The sequence below is a fragment of the Eurosta solidaginis genome, chromosome 4 (assembly GCF_040869045.1).
Source record: "Eurosta solidaginis isolate ZX-2024a chromosome 4, ASM4086904v1, whole genome shotgun sequence".
NCBI lineage: Eukaryota > Metazoa > Arthropoda > Insecta > Diptera > Tephritidae > Eurosta > Eurosta solidaginis.
Window position 1 is genome coordinate 209,191,789 of NC_090322.1, and position 17,024 is coordinate 209,208,812.

The 17,024-nt window shown below is 39.1% G+C and overlaps 1 protein-coding gene and 1 non-coding gene across 2 annotated transcripts in view; both read left to right on the plus strand.

Moving 5' to 3' along the window:
* The window catches only part of LOC137250936 (uncharacterized), a 140,784-nt gene that overhangs the window by 82,456 nt on the left and 41,304 nt on the right, over positions 1 to 17,024 (plus strand). The window lies entirely within an intron of this gene.
* TRNAH-GUG (transfer RNA histidin (anticodon GUG)) lies at positions 12,187 to 12,258 on the plus strand. Its single transcript has one exon. It is a non-coding gene; the product is annotated as a tRNA-His (tRNA).

A 17,024-nucleotide genomic window follows, 5' to 3' on the forward strand; every position in this document is an offset into this window, starting at 1 on the left:
GCACAAACACCAGCAATAACAACACCATAACAAAAAGTATCATGTTTCATTGCCAAGCTTTATCGTTCGTAAATCGGTCTGAGAAAGTATTAGTTTATAATTCGAATCGTGCAACTGTGATCAAATTAGTCCGAAAAAAACCAATCATATACCATCAAAGAGTAGAAAAATCTCAACAGATTATAATTTTTTTTTCTAGTTTCTGTTTCCGACTTCTGACAACCCTCCCATGTGAAACGAGTCGTCATTCACCATGACAAAACGACAACCTTTTAGTAAAATTTTGGACCAGTTTACCTACCTTGTTCAAGCCTGAAGCGGGTTCTGAATAAATTATCAGAAAAAATTCAAATATCTTATCAAATATTAAGATGCGTGGGCTGTTTTGGCGGCCGTGATACGCTCAATGCTTTATCCCAGCAGTAATAAAGATGCTCATTTCATTTCCTGCCTTCCTATAAAATACGTCCTCGCCGCGATAATTACGTTTCTTACTCGCAAAAGCTGGACAGCTAAGCATTAAGTGACTGGATGGTTCTCCACACAGTTAACACAGCTTGGGCCGTCCAAAATACTAAGGCATACCGCATGAACTCCCATTGCGCCGGGCCCTGTTAATACTCCAGAAAATTATGAATATGTGACCTTTTGTAAGCCCTAATAGCTCCGCCGAGCGCTTAGAGTTAACAAGGGGCCATATATACCGCGACACCCAGCGTTTGCTAAGCTGACACCAGTCGCATCCACCCTCATGCAGAGAGAAAGTGGCCAACAGAACCACAAAGTCTCCACTGATAGGCACGTGCAATTTTTTCATGCCTGCTCCGGCCAAGAAATTAGCTTGACAGAAGTCAGGTATATCTTTATGACCTGGCATCCTGATGACTCCGATCAAGCAATCACTCACAGCGCTCGACCTTACAGTGGCAGAGTTTAGTGCTTTGACATCCGCATGACTATATGAGTAAATGTCAAATTGTCTAACAGTTACAGCGGCCGATAGCATCATATCTACCGCATGCTTTATAACGGTACCTTTCACCTGGAAGACAGTGCAGTGATCGTGGAGCCTAAACTAACAGCGAGCTCGCGGTAAAGGACTTCAACTCCAACCCTCCCATTCAGCCATTTTATTCATCCTTGGGAGCTAATATGAGTGGTGAATAAAACAACAGGAGCGGAATCCGCGGCAGAGTAGCCTGTCTTGCCAGGGAAGAAGGCAAATTTGATCAAAATGGTGGAGTACCCGTAATTCACAAGCTTATATCCTGAATCACAAAGTCGTATTACCGCCTAGCTGAGGATCACGATGTAAACCGTGTACAGATTCAGCAACGCGTTCCGTGCCAGTGCAGGTGTTGTAAGAAAGGCTTCGCTTACTCTAACCATCGCCAATTTCTGCACAGATTCCAACCTTTTTATCATACCAAGCCACCGTAGAGAAGACTCCGCTTGACCACCATATCGTACAGCCAGTATACCACGCTCGGAGTACGCCTCCAGCGTTTTCCAACTGCCTTCCCTCCTTATTCACCTTCTATGACAGCTTGGTGTCAAGAATATTCCCAAGGTACTCAACGCTGTCAGATAGCACCAGCGGTACTCATCTAATGGTGCGTGGTATAATTTCAAACTTGTACTTCCGCGTGCACAAAACGAGCTCAGCTTTTGTAGGGTTGGGAGCTAATCCATATAATTTGGACCACCTGGTAACGACAGTCAGGTAACCCTGTAAAAAGTCGCTCGGTATGTTCAGAAATGTATCCCTGAAAAAATTTCCAGGCCATTGGCATAAGTCAACACTTGGCTGCTCCTACCCTCATGGTCCTGAAGCAGATCGTTCATTACCATGATTTAAAGCAAGGGAGAAAGAGCACCCTCGTGTAGTGTGCTTTTTCTCACTGTTTCTGAGCCGTCGCTTCGCTCAATAATCTGCTAATGAAATCTAACAGAAATAAGTTCATTATAAGCATTCAATTTTCAAGACAGAAAATAAGTTTTAAAGTCCGATTTCTGATATGTGATTCATACTACCATTTCATGATACAAAATTAAGTAATTTCAAATTCCGGTGTTGTTTGATGCTCGAGCTGTTCAAGTTCTTGCAGTAAAGTAAGTATTAAAGTCAACTAGCACGACTGGTTCTTATTCCAAAAGGGAAAGCAGATCCAAACTCTCAATCATCTTACCGTCCCCTATGCACGTTGGACACAGCAGGGAAATTGATGAAGAGTCTCCTTAAGCAACGCCTCATCAGAGATTTAGAGGACGATGGTGGACTAACTCCCAGACAGTATGGTTTTTGGAGGGGGCACTCCACAATCGATGCCATAGTAGACGTTATAGACGCAGTCAAGAAAGCCGAGACAGCGTGCCACGGAGCAAGACCTATAGTGTTGTTGGTCACGTTAAACATCAAAAACGCGTGGGAGGGCATCTTTGAGGCACTAAAAAAGCATGCAAAAGGAAGCTGCTGGCTACATCCTCGGATTCTATACTCTCATACGGAATCTGGGCGAACGCAATGAAATATCGCAAGAACCAAGACGCCCTCACCTCGGTCCAATGCAGAAGGGCGATGCGAATAGCTTAGAATTAACACACGGTCTCGGCTGAAGCTGTCCTGGTCGTTGCGGTAACCATACCGATATATCTTCTCGCTAAGGAGGGAAAAGCAATAAACGAAAACGGATCGTAAGCGAGTAGAGCTGCTGTTGCCATACAGGCGCGAGAAAAATCAATTCGACGTTGGCAAGAACAGTCGTCCAAACACTATAGTAGGAAAGGAGACTAGGGAACTAATCCCTGAGCTGCATCCATGGTTGACGTGACCACAGGGAGAGGCTTTTACCTTCCCCAGTTTCTAACCGGGCAAGGTTGATAACCCGAGCTGCCTGCACTATGAGAAAAGAGACGATGTATGCCACACCTTCTTTGAATGCGGGCACTTCTCCGAACAGCGAAGGAGGGTAGAAGAGGTACTTGGCGACCTATCCCCGAGCAGTGTCATCAATAACATGACCTGCCGAAGAGACAGGTGGGATACGGTCAGCACATACAGTATGTGTGGCACATATTTATCAGTGAACAAGAAGACGGTTGCCTCGCCCAATAGCATGAGAGTAGCCATAGAGCTCGCGCAGCGCGCACCCGTACCCGAAGTAATGCTAAACGCGATCCCAGGTACGGGGATTTGCGCGGGCCGTGGGAGGTTTTAGTGGGAAGGCCTTCGTGGAAGAAGGGAGTCCTTCACTAGGAGATTAAATGTACCGGTCAGTGCGTAAAGCATTTCCTCCTTCCACGAAACACAAAAAAATAAAAAAGTAAACTTGATAAAAGCAACAATCCATATACATATGTACATATATATGCACATGTAAGTATATGAATGAGTCCAGTCAAAAGTCGAATTATGCTTACTTTACTCATTTCATGCTGACCGGTTCGATTGCCTTTTCATTTGACACTCACATACTTGGTGGCGGAACAATTGTAGTGATATGCCAGCGTTCCGACGTTAACTTTAACTGAAGTCGCATGTGATCCAAAGAGACGCGTGATTGCCAGAAGCCTTTTCCTCGCGCTACTGATAAAGCAGCGATGGCGGCAAAATCGAAGACAACGTGGCAACCTCGCGCGTTGATTGTGCTGACTTGCGATCGTGTTGATGCCGTTCGTTGTTCTTGTCCATGCGCATGCGCACATTGTTGTTGACAAAGTTGAATCGCAATGATGATGTTTGTTATTTTTACTGTGAGCGTGTGCGCCACACGACATGTAAATTGCTGACATACAATTATCCACATATCATTTTGTTCTGCTTTTTTACTTCATTTTTGCATACTTATTGTAATATGCAGGATGTAAAGGCCACATGAAAGACGTAAGCGAGTAACTTGCTCTGCTGGTTGCTTTGTACATTTATGTATATGTATGTACGTATATATGTTTATTGCAAATCAGGTATGTTATTATAATGGAGTTGCGTAATTTTATAGGGTATCTTTAATTGATTAGAGTGATGGGTATTTTGGTCGATTAAACCATGGTAAATTTCTCATGACAGTTTTGTAAGTGCTTAGAAGTTTACTTGACTTTTTTTGATGCTACAAGTAAACGGGTCTCCGATTAAAATTGAGCTATATTACATTTCGGTCAAATTTACAGACCAGATTTATTAATATGTGCATTGGTATTATCCAACACTTAACTAGCGGAAATCAAAGGACGAACAGATTTTTCAAAATCTTTCTTTTATTCATCTACATGGTACTTAGGGATCCTACAACGCTTTGCTATTACTATACTATATCGTTTAACTTTAATCAATTCCTAATGAACGCTGAACAAAAATTCAGAATGGTAACACTTTACTAATTTAAATGAAATTTCATAAAAATTACCCACAAACGCGGAAATTCCTACTCACTTGATAAGCGCAAAATTCATGTAACAAAAAAATTATATGTATGTGAAAAAACATGAAATGAACGAAAGGGAAAAGCACTTGAAAAAAATTGTCGCGCACGCGCATAAGATAGCCATGGCGAGTATTATGTATGAATATACATGACTGTATTAACCATTTTACATATTACAACAAAGGTTTGGTACCGCAAAGGCGCGTGTGCCATCAAACGAGTTAATAAGCGAGTCGTAATTTGCAAAGTCACGCTGCCAGGTATGTATTACAACAACACGTAGTTGTCACAACCTGCCGCCATTTATAATATTACTGGCGTATTAGGGTGGTCCTCTTTAATCAAATAAATATAGTGCCTACGCCGCCGCCGCCGGTAAAGTGATCGGCGTAAACCACTAATATGCACGGGCATTTACTTCATTAAGAAAATAAATCGTATTTTGAATTAAAAATCAATCTTCTTTTCCGTACTCTGAGAAAGTATATTTTAATTGTGTAATTGTCAAATTCACTGATCTACTAAATGGATGCCAGCGAACATCGATTCTTTCATATATTTGCTTAATTTATCAAGTTTGATTTTAAAACCTTTAAGAAGCCTGACTGTTGTTAGGTTTAACGCTGAAACTATAATATCCTGAGCAATATAGATGCTCTTTCTATGGTATAGAAAACTATTTAGAGGACACTTCCATATTAGAGATATACGCCCCCGATAAACGCCGCCGCCGGATATCAAAAATATCGGCGCGGCGGCGGCGGCGGCGTTCGGCGCATTACTGTGTTTTCTACTCGTTTAATACTGTCGCAAATTGGTCGGATATGATCTAAAGTGGTATCATCGGATGCACATCACACTGAAACTAATTGTGAAATTTAACTCTTTCTAACTGTTCAAAAGTTATTTAAACAAACACACGCTACACGCTTTCGACGTCAGCTTAACACGGACTTTGCATCACCCAATTCACCAATATATTAAAACAAAACACAAAAAGAAAAGTTATATAATAAATTTATATGCTCACTTTGCATATTTTTTTCAAAAAATTAATAATGCACAATGAATTCAAATAAAATGTCACAAGTTGTTAAAAAAAGCAAATTACCCAAAAAAGGGCCGATTTTTTTAAGAATTTCATATTGCGATTGGCTGATATTATTCTTTCGAAATCAGTTATGCAAAATCCTTTAGTAAGTTCTAGGGGCATAAACACTCCTTTGAAATGTTTCTTACCTCATACCCCATACTTAACCTTCATCTGCTCTTTGCGTCGAAATCGACGCAAAAGCAATATATCTTTTGCATTTTTATGAAAAAAATTGGCTCAAAATTATTTATTTTTCTTGACTTTGTAAATAACAGTTTTTCTTGGGATTTATTCAAAAAGTTACGTTGGTAACCCTCATGCGTCGTTTTCGACGCATATGGGAAAACATATCTTTTTTGGCGGGAAAGTTAGTTTCAAATGTCATTTTTGCAAGTGAAGAAGGTGTTTGTGATTAGTTTGTGAAATTTTATATAAAATAAAAGAAACTCACGAAATAAATAATATGTGTCAACCGAAATATTTGTCGAGTGAGGAAATATGAGCTCTTATCAATCAAAGTGATGAAGATAGCTGCAGCCTCTCCGATATAAGTGATGATTATATGCTTGATGTGTCAGGAGGTAGTGAAAGTGAAACTTTTGGATGGTAGAGAATGCGAAGAAGATAATAATACTCGATCTACTAGAAGTGATGGTATTGGTACTGCTTCAAAGGTTATGCATTGTACCTTTCGAAAGATGGAACAATATGGCAGGCAGAACCTTTTCGGCAGCACAATGGTAAACTCAGAAGTGAGAATATTATCAATCTGTTACCTGGAGTTACTCGATATGCTAAAGCTCGTGTTAGCAATATAAAAGATTCGTTTCTCCTTTTTTTACCACCACATCTGGAAAATATTTTTCTAAAGCATACAAATGCATTTGCTAGAGCTAACCATGGTGAAGACTGCATGGAAATTGATTCTTCTTTACTTCAAGCGTATATTGGCATTTTGATTTTAGCTGGCGTGTATAGGTATTAACAATTTTTTATTGAATAATGATATAAACAAAATTTACAAATCAATTTGTAGATCTAAAAATGAAACATTGACAGATTTATTCGATGCACAGTCTGGTCGGCCGATTTTTAGAGCTATAATGTCAAAAAATACATTCCAATATGTAACGCAAGTACTTCGTTTTGATGATGCTATGAGTCGCAGACAGCAAACGTCTCCAGATAAGTTTGCTCCCATCAGAGAGGTATTTGAAAAATGGTCAGATCTATTAGCAGACTATTACAACCCACACGAATGTGTAACTGTTGATGAGCAGCTACTAGGTTTCAAAGGCCGGTGCAAGTTTCGGCAGTATATGCCTTCCAAACCAGAAAAATATGGAATCAAGTTCTGTTTGTGTGTCTGCTCTGAAAGTTGCTACGTAAGAAGCATGCAGCCATATTTGGTAAACCAGCCGGTGTGAGCACATGCGAAAAAAATCAGGGTCAACGAGTTGTTTTGGATATGGTTTCTGGGTTGAAAAATCACAACGTGACAATGGATAATTTTTTTTCCTCATATGGCCTCGGCCAGGAATTATTAGCAAGAGGTATTACAATGGTGGGAACTATGAGAAAAAATAAGACATCGGTCCCTCCAATTCTCCTAAAATGCAAAAACCTACCATTGTTCAAGTCAACATTCGCATTCACAAATAATACTGCATTTGTTTCTTACATTGGGAGGAAAAATAAATGTACAATTTTACAAAGTACTTTGCACAACTCTATCGAAGTCCAATACCGGACTAAAACGCTACCATCTATTATAAACTACTATAATAAAACAAAAGGTCCGTGTATGGTAAACTTATTTATATGTTTTTTTTTTTGATGACTCAAGTTTGTTTTTCTTTTAAAACAGGAGGAGTCAATACAGTTGATAAAATGCTTTCATGCTATAGTTGCAAGAGGAAAACTAATCGATGGCCCATGGCTGTGTTTGCCAATATAATAGACATATCTGCTTTGAACGCATTCATAATTTTCAATGAAATTAATCCTGATTGGCAGCGTACACAGAAAACAACTATTCGAAGGAATTTTCTAAAGGAACTAGGATTATCGCTAGCCACAACATATATGGAAAATAGAACTGTAAAGCCGAGAACCAGTTCAGCAGCAAATTTAGTTGAAATTGCTTCCTCATCTAAACATGTTACATCTAAACAAGCTACTGGAGCAAAAAGTGTTCCACAACAAATAAAAGGCAGACAAAGGTGCTTGATGTGCTGGGAAAAAAATGAAGCTTCCAAAAATAATATGCGCACTACCATTTGCTGCTTCTGTAAAAAGGGCATGCAAGGCCGTTCATAATAGGAACATATGCATTAAATGTATCGAAAATAAGCTTGCCTAAAAATTCTTTAAAATAAAAATGATTACTTTTTGTAAAATAAATAAAAAAAATCACATTTTGCAAAAGTTATTGCGTACTTAAATTCATTTTATATGTTAAAAAATTTGAATAACTACATATGCGTCGAAAACGACGCAGGAACGTCAGAAACGTAAGTTTTTTTAAGAGCAGATGAAGGTTAAATTTAGTATATACATATGTACGTATGAGAAGGGTTTGAAAAATCAGTTGGGCTTCCATTCAAACATCTGTTGTTTATTTGCGAACCTATACAATAGCGTCTGAAATGCTAATTTTGATTTTCACACTTCATCCTTCAACACCCAAGTCTCCCGGTTTGACATTTCTTAAAGTTGGCGGGCCTATCCAAAACTAGTCCTTTGGAGTGAATCACATTGATTATAGCCTATCAACAAAGTTTAAATATCACCTACTCGTTACGGCTCCTTTCACAAATGTGAATACGTAGGCACATATATTTACCAGGTGAGGCTTTGTTCTTCGAAAGAACACTCAAAGTGGTGAAACAAAAGCTTTCCCAAGATAATTAAAATAATGACCGTGTGTGCTACTAGCCTAACGTAGTCGACAGTGGAACTAGTCTGAAAACTGAAGCTACGCGGTCATCCATAATGAGCTCTTATATCATAAGGCCGGAAAACAGCAGTTAGCATCTTTCAGCTTAAAATCGGTCGACTTTCATTCTACAATACCGTTTTGATTTAACGAAGACTATTGAAATCAATGTTGTGAACACAAACGTCTGCAAACTTTGGTCTACATTTTAAAAATTTTATCCAGGGTACTTGTAAAATTTTAATTATGTCGATGTGCCGAGGATTATACGATTCTCAGCCATGAGTTACGCAATAACATCCACTTGGACTGCTTATGATTTCGAGGGCGGCATCCTTGGCCGAATAGTCACTCCCTAGCTTCACAAGGTGTTTCTCTAGCGTAGCTAGGCAGCATAGCGCGACAAAAACATCCGTTAGAAAGTCTTCGGAGTTACACCTAGAGCTTCTACGAAAGTGACGTCGACGAAGGTATGAGTTCGAAGTCGCAGTCCTATAGATTCTGTGTGAGGGTCAGGAGGCGTGGTAGCGACTGGTGGTAGGGATTGCTACTGTTCGCACATCGGGAATTGTAGGTCTTAAAAACAGTCGGAAAAACTGGGGGCGATCTGGGCCACGAAAGGCATGAGTATTAATAAACCATTAATAGCAACCGTAAGTTGCCTTTGTGCGTGACCGCCAAGGAGCCACAAATGATTTAAAGAAATTGTGTTCGCGACGATTATTAGGAGTTAACCCCAGGTGAAACTACGCTTTGCACGAGAAATACAGACAAAAGTCTGGCCATTTTATATATCTCTATTTCTTTTCAGCAGACGCAGCAGCACAAATTCCAAAGACCGGGGTTAGGTTCGAAGCCTCTCTGGACTAAGCGAACGAGGGACAATCCCTCCGCAAGGAGCTACTGCTGAATATTTTTGAACGATCTGCTAGATTTCGAGGCAAAAAACCCGGATCTTTCCGAAATGACCAAAACGTTGATTTCCTTAAATAGATACAAGCAAAACCTTTCCAAAATATTATTTTTTCGAATAGAAAAATCAAGTTTTTTGATGTAAGAACACCGGCGTACGCCGGCGCGTCGCCTATGCCGTCGATAAACTGATCGGCGTAAACCTCTATTCCATATCCAGGAAACTTATTCTACTTTTTAAATTTTAGGCAATACGTGTATATGTAATTTTTCGGTCTTCCTTCCTAGTTATTAGTTAATCGGATGATAGGTCAGATCTTGAATAACTATAAATCAAACACACCCTTATGCTTATGTACCTACGGACACCTTTATAAAGGAAGAATTACACACGCTGATATTACCCTTTTGAATTAAATTGTCTTGTCGCTGTCGTCTGCTGCGTCTGTGGATCATTTCTGCATCAATGTCAACTGTTTTCATTTTCATTATTAATGATTAAACTTTCACATGCTGTTGCCTACTTACAAGCAAACTTACATGGTTGCATACACAGACTGGCACAGAACTTGACATGTTGACAAACTGATATCAATATAATATATGTATATGTAAATATATGCATTCAACGAGTGTAAACACTAAAGTATGCATTCCACTCTATCACAAAAACATCAACATCAACAACCAATGTCGAGCGCAATAATAGCAACAACAAATATTGCACTATAATGTGACAAGGTCAAAAGCATTGAGTTGCGCACGCGCCGTACAATTTTTTTTTTTTTTTTGTATCACTTGTGTAACCGGCTGACCACTGTCAAGCTGATTAGCGATCAGCGATTACAATGCTCATAAGGCAATTGTCTGAGAGTGAGCGGGTAAAAAATTGCTTTAATTGGTTGTAAATCAAAATCGCTTTTAAGGGAGGCGTTGTAATTAAGCGAGTTTAAAAGAGGTAATACTTTTAAGTTATGATTATGGATTCGAATACGAGTCGTTATTATTGTTATAATATATTCTTTCTTAACTCGAAAAATGGTTAAATAAAATCAGAAGAAAGAAAATTTAACAGCCAATTGTTGGTGATATATGTAAATCTATTTCTAGGGTTGCTACACCGCAACTCATCGGTCACCTTTGGGCGCCGCTGCGCTAATCATTCGGTTTGTTGCCTACTTTTATTCCATATTCTATTCAGTATTTTACCAACCCATTTTCAGCAGCAATTGCAAACTTGAAGATAGCTTTTGCTTGTTTTGTTTTTGTTAAGAAACATATGTAAAAAATTTTCTTGCTCAAAGCTATTTTTTTTTTAATATGGGTGCCCCTATTCGTCCAGAAAATATCTTACATTTTTTCCGCGTTGTTTTCATTTTATTCTGAAAGATATCAAAAAAAAAAAAAAACAAATTCCGGACAAATAAGCACCTCAGTCTCTGGAGAGAATCGGGGCAGGATGAAGCATAAATCTATATTGGGTACCATGGCATATGGGAATAGATGGGAATGAACTAGCTAAAAAGGGCGCATGCCTTGAAGCTTGCTCCGTAGACGTTCCAATTGGACTGGGCGAGATTAAGAGAAGGCGACACATGCGCATGATCGATCAAGCGGGAAAGGCGTGGATTCAAGCGCGGGGTACAGCCGTCGAAGATTATGTGTAGGCCTTGCAACCTTAGACTAACAAAGTTTCTTCTATCATTAAAAAGAGAGGACTGTAGACTCAAGATTGGTATTCTGACTGGACACTGCCGTCTGGCGTCACATGCCTTTAAATTAGGCTCAGGTCAGTGACAGCAGATGTAGGAAGTGCGGGTTGGAGGTCGAACGATCCAGCACCTTTTGTGCTCGTGCCCTGGGCTTGCCAGGTTAAAACTTCAGCTATTAGTACTAATACAGCTATCATATCTAGAAGCAGCAAGTGGCTTAAGTCCTTGAAAGCTTCTAGTATTTGCCAAGTAGACGGATTTATTTTATAACATAGGTCCAAGTTTTTAGTAGGGTTTTTCAGTTTGGCCGTTAAAACAAATTTCTTTTAACCCTACAGACTCATTCAGTCTACGTGAGGTCCTCATAGACTGGCCAGTTCAACCTAACCTAAGCACCTCTTTCAGCTTTTTGCTCCATGCCAGGATAAAGCTAAGAGTTACGCTACCTAGGCGGAAGAGTCGCTGCCTTGACAGGATATATCGAACCAGTTTCAAATAGGTTTTTTTCCGGAAAGTTTGCGAAGCCGACGGTGAGCATTGTTAAAGAATATCATTTATCGACACTCGGTGCTAGCAGTAGAGCAATAAGAAGATCCCACTGTTCTGCAAAATCAAGTGGATAGTTATTACTCCTATCTTGGCTTCCTAGCTATCTTTTTTCTTGACATAAATAAATGTACTGAATTTAACCCGTTTTGTGACAAGCAAAAATAGGAGACTTATTCTTATCTTGCCAGCTAAATGAAGCAGATAATTTACCTTACAAGTCGTAACTGATGAGGAAATGGGGAGACTGCTATGAAAAACTTAATAACCTCTCCTCCAGGCGCCCAACATTGTTGCGATGCATGGATGCCAATAAAAGATTGATTATACTGCAATATTTCTATTCAAAATACTAAACAATACGTACAGCACTATTTGAGTCTACCACTCAGCCTTTCACTTTCCCAATAATTTGATTTTTAATTATTTTGTTGTTGCTGTAATGTTAAGTCGTTTTGTTGTTAAATTTAGAGCAATTTTATGTTTTCTTTCACACCAAATTCACAAAAACTTGGCATATGAGTGTGGCTACAAATAGAGACAATCGAATGTAAGCTTTCAATAGCCGTGATCGTCTAGTGGTTAGGACCCTACGTTGTGGCCGTAGTAACCCAGGTTCGAATCCTGGTCACGGCAATGTTGAACACAGTTTGTGTAAGCATTGTCACGGATTAAAGCTATTTTTTTTAAATATTGTTTTTTTTTTTCTTCTATATGTATATTAAAATAACCAGAAGTGCATACATTTGTAGATCTGTATGTGAGTCACTTTTTATTTATAAGCTTTTATTTAGTTTCACTTTTGTTGTCTGTAATGGAATCTTGCAAGTTAAATTTGATACACTTCCCGGTGTCCGATTGAGCTGAAATTTTGCACACATATATAACTCCGATGACAATGCAATATTACTTTGTTAGAATTCGATAAATTAATCGATAACACAGTTATCGGTAAAGATTTGTATTTACTTTGGCATAACAGCCTAAGTCCCATACAAACCCGCCGTTACCTATCCATGGATTGTGATATTTGGACGTGGTGAATCACGCGTGTCACGCGTGGTGAATCTCAACGCTTGCGAAAAGCGGAGACACAACCCTCTGTTGTATTTCTGTGTATAACCAACATAGCTGAATTTTTAAGGCTGTTTAACTCTGTAATCTTTTCTGTAATTTATGTTGCTTTTGGAAAAATTACCTATTTGAAAAAAGCTGGCTGAAAAATATTGGCATAACAGCTTAAGTTAAATCAAGAATGGAAAATCTTGGAAAATTTGAGCAGATGTGGCAATTTCGCGCGTCCGTTGAACGAAATATTGACAATCTGCTGATCATCGCTAGGAAATTAGCGACATTCCATCAACTAAGCAGCACTTTAGCAATACTACTGTTATTATTTGGCCGCTCAAACACACATATATTAATTGTGCATTAAATCTAAAATATACAAATACACCATAATAATTTACACGGCCAAAGCCATAATAATTTACACGGGTCATCAATTCTTTCACTGATTCAAAATCTGAACTACCAGCGCTACCGTCAACAGCTCAGTGTCATCATTGCCAGTAGCGCCAATAACACAAAACTCGTGCCTGACACACAAAAGTCGTTTCACTCAATAGCGCAAGTAAAATGTACTACGCACTCACTACTAAGTAGCGTCAAAAATTCGCTTGGAGTCATTTCGTCAATGAGCTACCATTGAGCTGGCACCGCATTGGCGCTGGCGCCATGCAATTTACATCACTAAAATTGCGCGAATGCCCAGGCTCATGACTTCAATACTTATATTTACTATGCTTTAAACTTTGAATACACCGCTGAAGTTGCTGCGCATAAAATGTGTACTAATAAATTCCAATCCGCATTATACGCAGATCTAACTGAAATATGTGTTTTTGTTTCACCTCCTTTACTTATATTTAAAGCTTTTCTAAGAACAAGCTTCTATTACTTGTTAATAAAACGAACTAAAAAGTAAAAAATAAAATTAAAGAAAAAAAAACTTTTTTAAAAATAAGCTTTTATTATTTTGGTTAATAAAATTAACTAAAAAGTAAACAATAAATTGACTCTAAAGAAACATAACACTTTATAAGTTCATTGTAAGCTTGAACGATAATTAGGCTTTTTCGTCTGCGACAAAAAAATTCTATATTGTACATAATTATATATTTTTAACATTAAAACTTTACACCTAAATTATTAAAGCTTACAGTTTATATCACAGTCCAAATTGTTCTAATAAAAAACGTGTTAAATTTTGATGGTATAATTAAGAACATTTAGGATCTCATTGGCCGGAGCGTCTTCGTCCATTCACATAACCTGACCTAGCCAGCGAAGGCTTTGGGTTTTTATAGCTGCACTTTCGTCATATCTGCATAAAGGTCATACAGCTCATAATTATACCTCCTTCCGATACTGAACGTCGACATCACGGGCAGGACCATCAATCTTCCGGAGAAATTTTCTCTCGAACACTTCAAAAGCCATCTCATCTTTTTTCCTACATCGTCCATGATTCCGAGCCATTCATCAGGTCAGGTATGATGAGTGACTTTTAGAGCATTGAACATATGGAAGCTCATCGGAAGCATCCATTATTGTCAAGACTAGTTTTGCGATAAAAATAATAGAAACGGGAGTAAAGAGAAACATTTACCATATTTATTTGCTATCAGTCAACAAACGCACTCTTCCATCTACCACTTCTTATGAAAAAATTCAGTCGTTGTAAGCCCATGGGAGGGGTTTGAACCCCCAAAAATCCCCCCTTGCGCACGACCCTGACTAAATCTTTTGGTAATTCTTAGAAAAATAACAGCAGAAGCCTTGTTTTTAAACAAAAAATGATTTTAGTTGGTTTTAACAACAAGAGGCTGTTCAAATTTTCAGCAGTTCAGTTCTTGGCTCGCTTCAAATCGGGAAATTTATGCCCGCGTTGGATGGACGAATTGGTTTAACTTTTTACATAACAACAGGAGGTTGAACTCCATCTTGTACACATGTACGTATATTAATGGGACGGTCCATGCCAAATACAAACACCAATCATTGCTTGTTTTCAGCTAATGTTTTTATTCGAATTAGCCGTTCCTTCTCCTCTGTTGCTTTCTAGTGGAAATTACCTCTGAACTACAATGCATGGCTCAACGACCGGAGCCACTGAGACTCACCATATTAGATGTGTTATATATACTTCTGAGTGTTTACACCTAACCACTAGATTTTCGATGTTTAACCTGATATCTTAAGAAGGTTTAAAAATGCTGATTTTTCCATCGGCCATGATACTTCGTCAAATTATCTAGAGGGCTTTTACAAATATCGCACCAGTATCTCGGCTTTTTGGAAATACAGGATTTTAGACAGTCCTCAAGAAAAGTCGTTTGGTATAACTGATGCTACCTGGAGAATTCAAGGCTGGTCTGCTTTCTCCAACAAATTGGTGCAGCCAGCAATGGCATTGGTGCAATTTTCTCTCTGCATAAAACTCGTACAGCTCAACGTTCAAAGTTTATCATGCTTTTTATTACCGTGCAACGATTTTGAGCAATAGCTCAGAGCTGGACAGCTTGATTTGAGTCACAAGGCTTCGCTGATTCGTTAACATACAAAATTTCTCACGGCTTCGAATTTGTATCGAAGTGTCTTTCAAAGTGCAATAGTGGCCTTGTGCTATGGCCAGGGAACGCTGAACTTACAGGGCGCGACTGTGTCGATACAAACAGCACGCATACACCAGAAAGTATGTCGGATTCACATCGAAGGCTTTGCCCCATTGCTATACTTTGACGCTTCAACAGCGTCATAATTCCAACCTTTTGCATCGCATAGCTGAAAGTTTTTCTTCAAGGAATTTCACAAATCGAGAAAGTTTCATCCAAACGGATTTATTGATTTATTATTATTGGTTAATTTGTGCTACTAAATACGCTATCTATAACACAATGGTAAAACAGAATAACTAATCAGAGAGTGGCAATACGGCGCAACTAGGACCTATGTTATAAAATAATCCGTTCTCTTGGCAAATACTAGAAGCTTTCTAGGACCTATGCCACTTGCTGCTGCTAGATCTGACAGCTGTATCACTTCACATAGCTGGAGTCTTAGCCTGGCAAATGCTGGGCATGAGCACAGAACGTGCTCAATCGTTTCCTCCTCCAGCTCGCACTTCCAACATCTGCTATCACTGACCAAACTCAGTTTAAAGGCATGTGACGCCAGTAGGCAGTATCCAATCAGAAAACCCTTCCTGAGTCTACAGTCTAAGGTTGTAGGATAGGCCGGGTCGATTTGTGGGGAGGCAAAAAAAATTGCCCATTGCTCTGTGAAAATCATATTCTAGGGATCAAAATAAGAAACTTTGCCGAAGGAACCATACCTCTAAACCGAATTCTGATGTCCCCCCTTTGGGTCGTAGGGGCAAGTTTTGAAAAATCCCACTTTGAAATGCCTATGTTTTTTCTTTTTGGAGTTTATTTTTCTCTTTAGAAATTTATTTAGCCAGAACATATGTAAATGAAAAAATTAATTTAACTTAGTAATAGAAAAGAAATTAAAAAAAAATTATTAGAAATTAGCGTTTTTACAACCCCCTTTTAAAACCAAGGCATCACTGTGACACAATTGCAGATCGTGAAATTGCTTGTGTTGTTTTTTTTTAAGCCACCACAAGACACAGCAGGTAGAATTGAAATTGCCCCTACCCAAAAGTTCGACCCAAAGGGGGGGACATCAGAATTCGTTTTAGAGGTATGGTTCCTTCGGCAAAGTTTCTTATTTTGATCCCTAGAATACGATTTTCACAGAGCAATGAGCGATTTTTAAATCGGCCCGCCCTATTGTAGGACCTACATAAAATTATCGACAATTTACAGCTCCGCGCCTTTCCCGATTGGTCGATCATGTGCACCTCTCGCGCTCTCTTAATCTCGCCCAATCTAATTGGGACGTCTACGGAGCAAGTTCAAGGGATGCGCCCTTTTTAGCTAGTTCATCCGCCTTTTCACTCCTACACACTTTTAAATGCTGTGCTATGCGAGATTATTGCCTTTATTGCTGCTTGGCTGTGAATATAAAAGTTAACACGACTGCAGTTTAAGCTATTATCTTCCAGTGTTTTTACTGCTTTGGTTACGGCTACTACTTCCGCTTGGAAAACGTTACAGTGATCCGGCAGCTTGTAGGATCTGTTTCTTTCCGGATGAGAACAGTATACCACAGACCCTATTCCTTCCACTACCTTCTAGACATGTATCGCTTCCTCCGCCTTTTGTGGATTTAAAAGCCGAAGCGCAGATAGGGAATCAGGTGGTCTGTTCGCCCTGTTATTGATGACGCTATACTACTCTGGCCGTAGGGTTTGCGCTCAAGCTGAGCCTCGTTGC